Raw genomic sequence first — 15,338 nt, 5'->3', positions numbered from 1 at the left:
TGGTCTATCTTTGTCCACCCTTCTATGTTCATCATTTTAAGAATCTTTAATTGAACTTCTTGAAAAATTCATTTTGGGAATTTAAGTGATGAGGTTAATCTGTTTTTAGTAATTATAAGTAGCAGTACTTGTTTCTTGTATTTTATTTCATATTTTTCATTTATCTCACTCAAACTCATTTTTTTCTCTTTTTTGGTTTCATTTGTTAAAGGTTTCTTAAGCTACTGTAAAAGATAAACTTGTTTCTATTTTTTTACTATTGTAGTTGCCTATAAAGCACACATTCATGTTTATTTACCCATACTGATTTACCAACTTTGATAAATATCTATATTCTACCAATTCAAGAAAAAGATAGCTTCCTGACTTCCCTGCAAGCTTCAACAAAGTAACACTCTAGCACTTCCTGCATGTTTCTATTCATTTTCAAACAGGAATTCTGATCATACACTTTTTTATTTTTTATATTCTTAATTCCATGCAAAATAGTCTTTTCTATACATTTGTGACTTTTGTCAGGCTTCATGATATGTGATTTTTATTGTGGTAAAATTTACATATAGAATCCATGCATTTTTAAGTATATGGTTGTGTAAGATTAGATAAAACCACCACCAAAAGAAGACAGAGAATATCTGCATCATTGCCCAAAAGTTCCCTCATACCCTTTCTTAGACAACCCCTACAACCCCTTTCCTGGATCAAGGAAACCACTTATCTGCTATGCATATAGACTGGTTTGCATATTCTAGAATTTGACATAAATGGAATGTAACACAGTATGTTCTCTTTTGTGTAAGGTTTAACTCAGCACACTATTTTAATAATTGATCTATAAAAATATTTCCATGAACACATATTTTCATTTCTCTCAGGTAAATACCAGGGATCGGTATTAATGGAACATATGGGAAGTACATGCGCACCTTTATTCAAAACTGTTTCCCAAAACAATTATACTATTTTACACTGCACACTGCAGTAAATAAGTACCCCCAGTTGCTCCACATCTTCAGCATCAGTTAGTACTGTCAACTTCTTAAAGTTTAGCCATGTCACAGGGTGTTAATATGACCTCATTGTGATTATAACTTGCATTTCCCTAATGATGAATGAAACTGATAATTTTAATTAGCCTAAGGATCATTCATAGATCTTCTTTTTTTAAAGCACATGTTCAAATCTTTAGGCTATTTTTAACTGAACTGTTGATCCTATTAACTACAGGGGTTTTGAAAATATTGTTTTCAAATCCATTATCAGTTATTAGTATCATAAATTATTACACAAATATTGTTTCCCACACCCAGGGTGTGGTATGCTTTTAGCTTTCTTAAGATCTATTTCAAAGTAGAAATTTTCAATTTGGTGAACTCCATCTTTTTTTTTTTTTTTTTAACAGTTATGCTCTTATGTCCGATCTAAGAAACTTTTGCCTGGCAAAAGATTTTGCCTGACTGCAAAGACTTTCCTCAGGTTTTCTTCTACAAATTTAATAGTTCTCCTCTTTATGAAAAGCTGTATGACCCACTTTGAGTTCAATCTTATGTATAATATAAGGTAAAAGTCTTCTTGTTACATACAGATACCCAGTTGTTCCAATGTGATTTATTCAAAAGACTATAGTCAACCCCACTGGATTATCTCAACATCTTTGCAGAAAATCAATTGACTTCTATGTGTACATCTTTTCCTGGATTTTTATTTGGTTCTAGTGATATCTTGATCTTAAGAATAAGAGAACAATGTCATCATTATTTTAGTCTTGAAATCGTATTGTATAAGTTCTCCAGCTTAACTGCTCTTTTTCAAAATTGTTTTGTCATCCTAGGTATTCTATATTTCTATATAAATCTTAGTTATAAGCTCATGAATTTCTACAAAAAATCTGCTGTGATATTCATCAGAATTGCATTCAAACTATTGATCCAACTGGGGAAGAACTGACATCTCAACAATAGAAACACATGTATCTCAAAAAAAAAAAAAAAGAAGGAAAGAAAGAAAAAGAAAATGAAGAAGAAAAAGAAAAACATGTATCTCCATTTATTTATTTTTCAATTCCCCTTGGTTGTATACAGGTCTAACATGTATTTCATTAAAGTTATCCCTATATATTTCATGATTTGGTGTATTATTACCCATTGCATATTAAAGCACTTCAAAACCTAGCACTTTAACAGTTATCATAATCACAGACTTTCTAGAGAGACAGGTTTCAAAAGCTGCTTAGCTTGGAGGTTCCGATAGGGTTTCTCATAAGGTTGTATTCAACCTGTTGGCCAAGGCTATGGTCATCTCAAGACTGGAATGGAACTGGGGAGGAGTTAAGATGGCAGAGAAGTAGGGGAACCCCAGGTATTGCTCATCCCTCAAACACAGCTATGTTGAGGTCAGATTACTTGGAACACCCAGGAAATCGATCTGTAGAGACATAGAAGGATCTCCAAAGTTGAAGGGAGACAGCTTGGCAGATGTGAAGTGGTTGGATCTTTTGGGGCTAAAACCCTGAGGTTTTGGAAGTATATGACTTTCTGCAAAGCAGAGCCATGGTGCACACTCCTGGGGAAGAGGGACCTGGCCCCGAGAGTCCTTAGTGTGGTGTAGCAATCTCCAGGGCGCACTGGGAGAGAAAGTTCCCTTCCTGGAGTACTTCTGAAGAAGGTTTATTGCCTCCCTAAGTACAAAAGACCCTGCAAGTGCCAGCCAAAGGCCTTTCATGATCAGGGTGAAGGGGCTCTACTCCGGAGGAAAGGAGAGGCTCTGTGCCAGGCCAGGCCTTTAAGACTTTGGGTTTTGAATCCCAGCTGCGTGCCAAGTGCCAGGTCCTTTAAAACTTTGGGTTTTGAATCCCAGCCGTGCACCAAAGAAAAAAATGCAAGAGAGTTTTGGCGCAGGGTGAGCTTCCCTCACTAATCCTTGAGGGCTGCCTGAACAACAGGGGTTGAGATCCCCAGTTGGAGGACGAGGGGTTGGGGTGGCACCATTTTTCCCCAACACCAACAGGAGGGACTTCAGAGACCAACACAGAGCGCCCAGTGGGCAAGACCTGCTGACACCAAACCCTGCCCCTCTGTGCCTGCAAATGCTTATTTACTGGGGCAAGACTCACACTGAGACAACACAGATGGCCTCTCCTCCAAACAAGCACAGCTACCTCCACCCCCAGGCACTAAGACATAAATAATGCTTTTTTCTTTCTTTCCTTTTTACCAGTCTTCTTTACTTCTGGAATCAGGCTCATAGTTTCTGATTTATTTTTTGTCATTTCCTCTCATCATGTTTTTTTTTAATCAGGCTTTTTTATTCCTTTCTTTTTTCTTCTTTTCCCTTTGCTTCTGCCTTTTTTCCTCTCTCTCTCTTTTTTTCCCCACTTTGTTTTTCCTTGGAATCACCAAGATAGTTTTTTGATTGTTTGGTTTTTTTTCTGTTCCTGTTCTTTTTTCTCTTTTTCTAGAATCAGGCCTACCACTGATTCTAGATTTATTCCAGGATTACTTCAACAAACAAATCAAAGTGTATGTAGTTAAAGGTCCAAACACTCCACCACTGCAAGCAAGGAGGAGCTCTGCAAATGACTGACCAGTGGGAAAAAGCAGACAAAACACAACAGCAGAGTGGACACAGCATACACCAGAAACACTTCCTGGAGTGTGAGGCCCTGAACAATGTTAATTTTTTTTTTAATGTTTATTTATTTTTTGAGAGAGACGGAGTGTAAGCAGGAGAGGGGCAGAAAGAGAGGGAGACACGGAATCCGAAGCAGGCTCCAGGCTCTGAGCTGTCAGCACAGAGCCCAATACAGGGCTCGAACCCACAAACCATAAGATCGTAACCTGAGTTGAAGTCAGATGCTTAACCAACTGAGCCACCCAGGTGTCCCTCAGGCCCTGAACAACGTATGACCCCTTTTTACTATAGTAGTACTCTCAAGTGCAGGAAACATAACAAGCTTTTAAAACATGCAACAGACAGAAACTTAGCCAAAATGACAAGATGGAGGAATTCTTCCCAAAAGAAAGTTCAGGAAGAAATCACAGCCAAGGACATGCGCAAAACAGATAAAAACAATATATTTAAAATGGAATTTAGAACAACAGTTATAAGACTACTAGCTGGCCTTGAAAAACACAGAGAAGACACCAGAGATCAAAGCAGAGATCTCTGCAGAGATCCAAGATCTAGGAACTAGTCAGGATGAATTTAAAAATGCTATACCTGAGATGCAAAACAAACTAGATACAGTGATAGTGAGGACTGAAAAAGCAGAGAATAGAATAGGTGAAATAGAAGATAAAATTATGGGAAATAAAGAAACTGAAAAAAAGAAGAAAAGGATGTTACTAGATCATGAGGAGAGATTTAGAGTACTGATTCTATAAAACAAAACAATATCTGTATCATAGGGGTCCCAGAAGAGGAGTGATAAAAAAGGGCAGTAGATGGATTTGAACAAATTATAGCTGAAAACTCTTATCTAGAGAAGGTAACATGCATCCAAGTCCAAGAGGCACAGAGAACTCCCTTCAAAATCAATAAAAACAAGTCAACACCATGACATATCATGGTGAAACTTGCAAAATACAAGGATAAACACAGAATTCTGAAAGTAGCTAAGAATAAATAGTCCTTAATCTACAAGGGTAGACACATAAGGTTAGTAGCAGACCTGTCCATTGAAACTACACAGGCTAGAAGGGAAATATTCAATGTGCTGAATAGGAAAAACAAGCAGCCAAGAATCCTTTATCCAGCAAGGCTGACATTCAGAATAGGAGAGAAAAAGGTTTTTCCAGACAAATAAAAACTAAAGGAGTTTGTGACCACAAAAAAAAAAAGCCCTGCAAGAAATTCTAAGGGGGGCTCTCTGAGTGGAGAAAAAAAAGGAAACAGCAAAGACTATAATGGACCAAAGAACAATAACACCAATTCTATAGGTTAACACAATGGCACTAAATTCGTATCTTTCAATAATCACTCTGAATGTAAATGGACTAAATGCTCCAATCAAAACACACAGGGTAGCAGAACAGATTTAAAAAACAAGATCCATCCATATACTTACTATAAGAGACTCATATTACACCTAAGGACACATGCAGATTGAAAGTGAGGGGATGGAGAACCATCTACCATAATAATGGACCTCAAAAGAAAGCTGGAGAAGCCATATTTATATCAAATAAACTAGATTTTAAAACAAAGACTATAATAAGAGACTAAGAAGGGCATTATATCATAATTAAGGGGTCTATCCATCAAGGAGATCTAACAATTGGGGTGCCTGGATGGCTCAGTCGGTTAAGTATCCGACTTTGGCTCAGGTCATAATCTCATGATTCATGAGTGTGAGCACTGCATCAGGCTCTCTGTTATCAACACAGAGCCTGCTTCAGATCCCCTGCCCCCATCTCTCTCTGGCTTCCTCTACTTGTGGTCTGTTTCTCTCAAAATAAATAAATAAACTTAAAAAAAAAACTAACAATTATAAATATTTATGCCAATGTGGAAGCACCCAAATATAAAAATCAATTAATCACAAGCACAAACTTATTGATAATAATACCATAATAGTAGGAGACATTAATACCTCAATTATAGCAATGGACAGATCATCTAAGCAGAAAATAAACAAGGAAACAATGGCTTTGAATGACACACTGTACCAAAATGGACTTAACAGATATATTCAGAACATTTCATCCTAAAGCAGCAAAATCCACATTCTTCTTGAGTACACATGGAACATTCCCCAGAATAGATCACATATTGGGTGACAAATCAGCCTTCAACAGGTACAAAAAGATCAAGATCATACTATGCATATTTTCAGAATACAACACTATGAAACTTGAAATTAACCACAAGAAAAAATTTGGAAAGCCTTCAAATACATGGAGGTTAAATAACATCCTACTAAAGAATGCATGGGTTAACCAGGATATTAAAGAAGAAATTAAAAAAAAAAATACATAGAAGCCAATGTAAATGAAAACACGACAGTCCAAACCCTTTGGGATATGGCAATGGCAGTCCAAAGAGGAAAGTATATTGCAATTCAGGCCTATCTCAAGAAGTAAGACACCTAAAGGAGGTAGAAAAGGAGCAGCAAATAAAGCCCAAAGCCAGCAGAACAAGGGAATAATAAAGATTAGAGCAGAAATAAATGATATAGAAACAAAAAATACGGTATAGAACATACCAATGAAACTAAAAGCAGGTTTTTTTTTAAGGAATAAAGAAAACCAATAAACCCTTAGCCAGACTTCTCAAAAAGAGAGAGCTCTAACCCAAATAAGATAAAATCACGAATGAAAGAGGAGCGATCACAACCAACGCCACAGAAATACAAACCATTATTAGAGAATACTATGAATATTGTATGCCAACAAATTGGACAATCTGGACAAAATGGACAAATTTCTAGACAGGCACACATTACTAAAACTCAAACAGGAAGAAACAGAAAATGCTGGACCATAACCAGCAAAAAAAGTGAATCAGTAATCAAGAATTTCCCAATAGACACATCTGGGTGGCTAGGTCGGTTAAGCATCTGACTTCAGCTCAAGTCATGATGTCATGGTTCATGGGTTCAACCCCACATCAGGCTCTGTGCTGACAGCTCAGGGCCTGAAGACTGCTTCAGATTCTGTGTCTCCCTCTCTCTCTGCCCTCCCCCACTCATACTCTGTCTCTGTCTCTCAAAAATAAATAAATGTTAAAAAGAATTTTTTTTTCTTTAAGTTTCCCAACAAATAAGTGTCCGGGGGGGGGGGGGGGTGTGGGGGTGTGTGTAGATGGCTTCCCAGGGGAATTCTAACAGACATTTAAAGAAGAGTTTTAATACCTATTCTTCTCAAACTGTTCCAAAAATAGAAATGGAAGGGAAGCTTCTAAACTCATTCTATGAAGCCAGCATTACCTTGGCTCGAAAACCACACACACACACACACACAAAAGTCTCACTAAAAAGGAGAATTACAGACCAATATCCATGATGAATCTGGATGTAAAATTTCTCAACAAGATACTAGCAAATCTAATTCAATAGTACATTAAAAGAATTATTCACTGGGGCTCCTGGGTGGCTCAGTCAGTTAAGCATCCAACTTCGGCTTAAGTCATGATCTCGTGGTTCATGGGTTCGAGCCCCGTGTTGGGCTCTGTGCTGACGGCTCAGAGCCTGGACCCTGCTCTGTGTCTCCCACCCTCTCTTCCCCTCCCACCCCCTCGTGCTATGTCACTATGTCTCTCTGTCTCTCTCTCTCTCTCACAAAAATGAATAAACTTAAAAAAATTTTTAAAAATAAGAATTATTCACCATGATCAAGTGGGATTTATTCCTGGGCCAAGGGCTGGTTCAATATTTGCATATTAATCAGTGTGATACACCACATTAATAAAAGATAAGAAACATGATTCTTTCAGTAGATGCAGAAAAAGGATTTGACAAAAGCATCCTTTCGTGATAAAAATCCTCAAGAAAATAGGGATAGAAGGAACATACCTCAATATCATAAAAGACATATATGAAGGGCCTACAGATAATATCATTCTCAACAGGGAAAAAATGAGAGCTTTTCCTCTAAGGTCAGAAACACGACAGGGATGTCCACTCTCACCAATGTTATTCAACATAGTACTGGAAGTCCTAGCCTCAGCAATCAGATAACAAAAAGAAATAAAAGGCATACAAGCTGGCAAAGAAGTCAAACTTTTACTCTTCACAGATGACAGGATAGTACGTGGAAAATCCACAAGACTCCACCAAAAAACTGCTAGAATGATACAAAAAATCTGCGAAGTTGCAGGATATAAAGTCAACACACAGCAATTGGTTGCATTTATATATATCAATAATGGAAACGCAGAAAGAGAATCAAGGAATTTGACACAGACACTCAGATCAATGGAACAGAATAGAGAACCCAGAAATGGACCCACAAACATATGGCCAACTAATCCTTGACAAAGCAGGAAAGAATATCCAATGGAATCAAGACAGTCTCTTCAGCAAGTGGTGCTGGGAAAACTGGACAGTGACATGCAGAAGAATGAACTTGGACCACTTTCTTTCACCATACACAAAAATAAATTCAAAATGGATCAAAGACCTAAACACAAGACAGGAAGCCATCAAAATCCTCAAGGAGAAAGCAGGCAAAAACTTCTTTGACCTTGGCCGCAGCAACTTCTTACTCAACACGTCTCCAGCGGTAAGGGAAACAAAAGCAAAAATGTACTGGGACTTCAAGATAAAAAGCTGCTGCACAGCAAAGGAAACAACCAACAAAACTAAAAGCAACTGACAGAATGGGAGAAGATATTTGCAAATGACATATCTGATAAAGGGTTAGTTTCCAAAATCTATAAAGAACTTATCAAACTCAACATCCAAAAAACAAATAAGCCAGTTACAAAATGGGCCAAAGACATGAATAAACACTTTTCCAAGACATCCAGATGGCAAACAGACACATGAAAAAATGCTCAACATCACTCACTGTAGGGAAATACAAATCAAAAGCACAATGAGATACCATCTCACACCTGTCAGAATAGCTAAAATTAACAACTCAGGCAACAATAGATGTTGGCAAGGACGCAGAGAAAGGGGAACACTTTTGCATTGTTGGTGGGAATGCAAACTGGTGCAGCCACTCTGGAAAACAGTATGGATGTTCCTCAAAAAATTAAAAATAGAACTACCCCACAACCCAACAATTATACTACTAGGTATTTATCCAAAAGATATAAAAATGCTGATTCAAAGGGGCACATGCGCCCCAATGTTTATCAATAATGCTATTATTTTATAATAATAGCCAAATTATGGAAAGAGCCCAAATGTCCATCAACTAATGAATGTATAAAGAAGATGTGGTATAAATATACAATGGAATACTACTCAGGGGCAAGAAGAATCAAATTTTATCATCTGCAACAACATGGATAGAACTAGAGTGTTTATACTAAGCGAAATAAGTCAGAGAAAGACAAATGTCATATGATTTCATTCGTTTGTGGAATTTAAGAAACAAGAGATGAATATAGAGGGAAGGGAAGGAAAAGTAAGAATAAAGGCAGAGAGGAAAGCAAACCATAAGAGCTTCTTACATACACAGAACAAACTGGGGGTTGCTAGAGGAGAGGCAGGTGGGGCAATGGGGTAAATGGTGATGGGCATTAAGGAGGACATCTGCTGGGATGAGCACTTGGTGTTATATGTTAGTGATGAATCACTGGGTTTTACTCCTGAAATCAATACTATACTGTATGTTAACTACCTTGAATTTAAAAAAAAAAAAAAATGGAATGGAACTGAAGGATTTGCTTCCAAGTTCATTCATGTAGTTAGTGGCAAAGATCATTTTCTCACTACCTGTTGACCAGTGGCTTCAGTGGGATTCTCAACAGGGCGACTCACAGATGACAGTTTGCTTCTTTCTCCTAGAGACAGTGATCTGAGATAGAGCTACCAAGTAAGAAATTACCTAAGATGAAAACTGCAGTCTTTCATAACTTAATTTAGGAATTGACATACTATCACTCCTGCCATGTCCTATAAGTCACACAGACCAAGACAGGAAAAATGCAGAAGACTATACAAGGTTGTGAATACCATAATATGGGGATACCAAGAATATCTAGGAGACTGGCTGCCAAAGATGTATACATAAAATTCATAAATTTAATTTTCTATGTCTTCATGGCTAAAATAGTATAATTTTGTAAATTTACCTGGTATCATGAGAGGCTGTTGAATCTACTTCCTAGATCAAAGAGCATATATCAAACTCCTTAACACTTCATATATAGAGGACCATATGTTGTTTACATCTTCCTTTTCAAGCTATGCACCTTTTACTTCTTTTTCTTGCCTTATAGCACTGTGTATGACTTTCAGTACAATGTTAAATATCAGTGTCAAAAGCAGGTATCTTTGCCTTGTCTCAATGTCAGAGAAGTGTTCAATCTTTCATCATTACATATGAAGTCTGCCGTAGGATTTTCATGCATGTTCTTTATAAAATTGAGGAAGGCTGCCTTTTATTCCAAGGCTCCTAAAGGTGTTTAAATGAGTGAAAAATTATGAAAAAATCTTTTTCTCTAACTACTGAGGTATCATATGCTTTTTCTTTTTTAGAAGGATAATATAGTGAATTATAATGATTGATTTTCTATTATCAAACCAAACTTTCATTCCTTTCATTCATTCATTCAACCTTAAATTCCACTGGGCTTCATGTATTATCCTTTATTATACTGCTGAATTCAGTTAGCCCTTATGTTGTTAAGCCTTTTTACACCCATCATTGTGAGGTCCATAGTTTTCTTGTAATGTTTTTGTATGCTTTTGGTATTAGAGTAATAATACTGGCCTCATAAGATTTGTACAAGGTTACCTGCTCCTATATTTTCTGAAATAGTTGAAGAGAACTGGTATTATTCTTTTCTTAAACATCTCTTAAATCAAATTTACTATTGAAGCTATGTAGGCCTACACTTTTTTGTGGGGGGAAGATTTTACTTATGAAGCCAATATCATTTATAGGAGTGATCAAACTTTCTATTTTTCCTTGGGTCAATTTTGATTGACATTCAAGCAATTTGTCCATTTCATCTAAGTTGCTTAATTTATTGACATAATCTCTCCTCAGTCTTTTGAGGTCTCTATCATATATAACTGTGTCCCTTTCTCATTCCAGATAACAGTATTTGTGTCTTCTTCTCTCTTATTTCTTGATCAGAATGGCTAGAACTGCACTAATACCGCAGTCACTAGCCACATGTGGCTTTCAAGTTTGATTTGACTGAATCAAATTAAAACTTCAGTTTCTCAATTTTAAATAAATTTCAGGTGCTTAACAGCCATATGTGGCTTTTAGATAGCATGGTTGGAGAACATTTTCATCTTTATAGAAAGTTCTAATGGACTGACCCAGAGCTTTATAAATTTCATTGCTCTTTTTGAAAAAATAGCTTTTGGGGGCACCTGGATGGCTCAGTTGATTAAGCATTCCATTTCTTGATTTTGGCTCAGGTCATGATCCAGGGAATTGGGATAAAGCCTCACATCGGGCTCCGCACTAAGTGTAGAGCCTGCTTATGATTCTCTCTCTCCCTATGCATCTCTCCCCTACTCATGCACATATGTGGTCTCTCTCTCTCCCTCTAAAACTGGAAAAAAAGAAAAATCAGCTTTTGGTTTCCACTGATACTCTCTACTGTTGGTCTGCTTTGTATTCATGGATTGTAGTTCGTCACTTCTACTTATTTTGGGTCTAATGCGCTCTTCTTGTTGTAGCTTCATAAGGTAAAAGCTTAAATCCTTGACTTTTGACCTTTTTTCCTAACATAAGGACTTAAAGCTATCAATTTTCTTCTAGGTACTTCTTTAGTTGCATTATGCAAGTTATGTTATTTCTATTCTCATTCAGATCGAAGTAGTTTCAAGTTGCCCTTATAAATTTTTCTTTACCTCATGAGTCATTTATACATGTTGTTTATTTTCAAAATATTTGAGGATTTCTTGAGGGGTGCCTGGCTGGCTCAGTCAGAAGAGCATGTGACTTTTAATCTCAGGGCTGTGAGTTCAAGCTCCACACTGGGTGTAGAGATTAGTTAAGAAATATACTTGTATTTCTCAGATATCTATTACTTATTTCTATTTTAACTCCATTTTTGTAAGACTTAAATTTCATTTGAAATTCCACAATGGAATTCCATTAATTGTATTTGGCCAGATTAAATTTTCAATCATTTGTGGGACCCCACACATTTGTGGGCCTGAGGTCAGGGACTTTAAGGTAAGCACTGCCAGCAAGGTGAGGTGTATCAGAGGGAGGAAGAGAGAGAATCCCAAGCAGGATCCAGGCTCTAAGCTGTCAGCACAGAGCCCAATGCAGTGCCCAAACCCACGAACCATGAGATCATGATCTGAGCCAAAGTCGGATACTTAACCAACAGAGGCACTCAGGTGCCCCCTACATTTTTAAATGGTTAAGGAAAAAAATAGCAATAGAAAAATAATTTTGTGAAATGTGAAAATTATATGAAATTTAAATTTCAGTGCCCATAGTAAAGTTTTATTGGAACATAGCCATGTTCATTTATTTATGTATTATCTATGGTTCCTTTCACAGTAGAACTGAGTTGTTTCAACAGAGACCATAAGACCCACAGAGGCTAAAATATTTACTTTCCAGCCCTTTGCAGAAAGTTTACCAACACTTACTACACATCCACATTACCATTTGGTGCCATTTCTCTTTATTTTACTTTTTTAAGTTGGTTGATTTGTTTTTGAGACAGAGAGAACAAGCACATGCACACTCAAGTGGAACAGGGGCAGAGCGGGAGGCAGAGAGAGAATCCCAAGCAGGCTCTGCACTGTCAGTGCATAGCCCGACGCAGGTCTCAGACTCATGAACCATGAGATCATGACCTGAGTGCAAATCAACAGACGCTTAACCAACTGAGCCACCCAAGCACCCTGGTGCCATTTCCCTTTAGCTTATAGAACTTCCATTATTATTTCTCATAGAATACACATTATGGTGGCAAATTCTCTCAGATACTTTTTATCTGAAAACATATTTATTTAAGGTTCATTTATTAAGAATATTTTTGCTGATAGCTTAACATTATGGATAATACATTGTGCCAACACTAAATTCTGTTATGTTCCTCTGAAGACTGTTGATTTTTCTTTCAGCAGATAGTTAACTTGTCTGGACCCAAACTAAAAATATAGAAATTTTGCCTGAAAGTTGGGATTTGTTTGGGAGGTAGGAAACAGCTGTGTTCTGGTTTATTTTGGGCCAGGGCGAGATTTTAATTATGATTTTTCAACATCTTTCCATCTCCATTGCTTTAATAAGTCAGGTGTTAATCATATCATTATTCCCCTGTATTTGATAGGCCATATTTTCTCTTCACTGTTCTCAAGATTTTCTCTTTGTCTTTGACATTTAGCAGTTTGTCTACAATGTGCCTAATTATGGTTTTCTTTTGTATTTATTCTACTTGGAGATCATTAATCTTCTTGGATCTCTAAGCCAGGTTTCTAACAAATATAAAAAGTTTTCAGCCATTATTTCTTCAAATATTCCTCTGCTTCTTTCTTTCCCCCCCTCTACTTATGGGATTCCAACTAAGGCAGGAAGAATTCAGCTTTTCTCCCACAGGAGCTACACACAGATACAAAAAGTGTGTGTCAAAAAAGCAGCAAACTTGCAAATCTCACCTACTACAGTTGTGTGTTTCGAAGTTTGTCTCCTATTTGATTTGCACTGCTTTGCTGACAGGCTTCCCTGTGTACTCATAGTTGTCAGCCAGGTACGGCTGGCAGAATTCATACTCTAACTTTGGGTTTTAGCCCTCTGGCAGCTTTCTCAGTTTCAGATTTTCCTCCTAAATTCCAAGTTGTTTTGCCGGTCCTCAACTTTGTTCTCTGATACCTCAAGTCAGTATGGTTGTGGTTTTTCGTCTCTGGGGCTATGAGAGTGGGGAAGGACCTTGTACAAAAATCCACAGATTCACAATTCTTATCCACTAATTTTCTTACTTCAAAGAATAAACTCTCCTCTGGTTTCTGCTTCTTTATGGTATTTTAGTGGGGTTTTTTTGGTCTTTTTCCAATGCTTTCAAATCATTTTGTTATTTTAAAAATTTTTCCAGGTAATGCAAATTGGTGCAGCCACTCTGGAAAACAGTGTGGAGGTTCCTCAAAAAATTAAAAATAGACCTACCCTAAGACCCAGCAATAGCACTGCTAGGAATTTACCCAAGGGATACAGGAGTACTGATGCATAGGGGCACTTGTACCCCAATGTTTATAGCAGCACTCTCAACAATAGCCAAATAATGGAAAGAGCCTAAATGTCCATCAACTGATGAATGGATAAAGAAATTGTGGTTTACATACACAATGGAGTACTACGTGGCAATGAGAAAGAATGAAATATGGCCCTTTGTAGCAATGTGGATGGAACTGGAGAGTGTTATGCTAAGTGAAATAAGCCATACAGAGAAAGACATATACCATATGTTTTCCCTCTTAGGTGGATCCTGAGAAACTTAACAGGAACCCATGGGGGAGGGGGAGGAAAAAAAAAAAAAAAAGATGTTAGAGTGGGAGAGCGCCAAAGCATAAGAGACTCTTAAAAACTGAGAACAAACTGAGGGTTGATGGGGGGTGGGAGGGAGAGGCGGGTGGGTGATGGGTATTGAGGAGGGCACCTTTTAGGATGAGCACTGGGTGTTGTATGGAAACCAATTTGACAATAAATTTCATATATTGAAAACAAAATAAATAATATAAAATTAAAAAAAACAACTGAGAACAAACTGAGGGTTGATGGGGGTGGGAGGGAGGGGAGGGTGGGTGATGAGTATTGAGGGCACCTTTTGGGATGAGCACTGGGTGTTGTATGGAAACCAATTTGACAATAAATTTCATATACTGAAAAAAAAAAAGTTTTACATAGGAAAAAAAAATAATAAATAAAATAAAATTTTTTCCAGGTTTTATCATTGTTACCTGTGGAAGGGTTCATTCACCTTGCCAATTATCCATTACCTAAAGCTGGTAGTCCCCTGTTTTTTTAACAACAATCTCCCAAAATTGAATTTGTAATTTTATAGAGTATAAAATTCTAATTATTGGTGGTACTATAATATAAAATGGAATAAACTTCTTAAAATAATGGAAAAGCTCCAACTTCCATAAATGCAAAAATCAATTTGCATGTAAACACAGAACAAATGTACAATTTCCTCACGCAGCCTATACTGTACATGGTGCCTTCCTATTCCGAACCCATATATACTAAACTGGAATACAATCAGGCCTAGGGTTGTCAGAACATGATGAAAATCAACAAAGCAAATAAACCACTTGCAACTATTTAAAAGTTAAAAAGAATTAAACTCCCAAAAAGATTTGTAAACTGGTTTAAATAATGTCCCATGGATTAAAAGATTTAAAAAGGAAGATGGGTAATTGAAATAAAACTTATTGTAAACCTTTTAGAAACAATAGCAATTAATTCATTGTAACTCTTAAGGATGGTCTTTTTAAAATGAAATACTTACCTTTGTTCTTTCTAAAATGAGAAAGCATTTTTAATAGTATTTTTCAAAATGCATTACACATTTCCTTATACCAAGACAGCAAAAGTAAGAACGGAAAAAAGAATCCACAACATTTTGCTTTTACAAATTCTTACTAAAATTTCATGGAATTTCAATCACAAAACTGTAAAATCAACAAAGTAAATCTGTAGTAATTTGTAAAAAGCTCAGAATCTGTAAGTAATTTAGGTCCATTA

General features: G+C 36.8%; 1 protein-coding gene across 7 annotated transcripts in view; it reads right to left on the bottom strand.

Moving 5' to 3' along the window:
* MYO9A (myosin IXA) overlaps positions 1-15,338 on the bottom strand; it is a 282,301-nt gene that overhangs the window by 137,694 nt on the left and 129,269 nt on the right. The window lies entirely within an intron of this gene.

Source organism: Panthera tigris, chromosome B3 (assembly GCF_018350195.1).
Source record: "Panthera tigris isolate Pti1 chromosome B3, P.tigris_Pti1_mat1.1, whole genome shotgun sequence".
Taxonomy (NCBI): Eukaryota; Metazoa; Chordata; class Mammalia; order Carnivora; family Felidae; genus Panthera; species Panthera tigris.
Note: the sequence above shows the minus strand (reverse complement) of the source record. Positions and strands in the feature narration are given on the sequence as shown.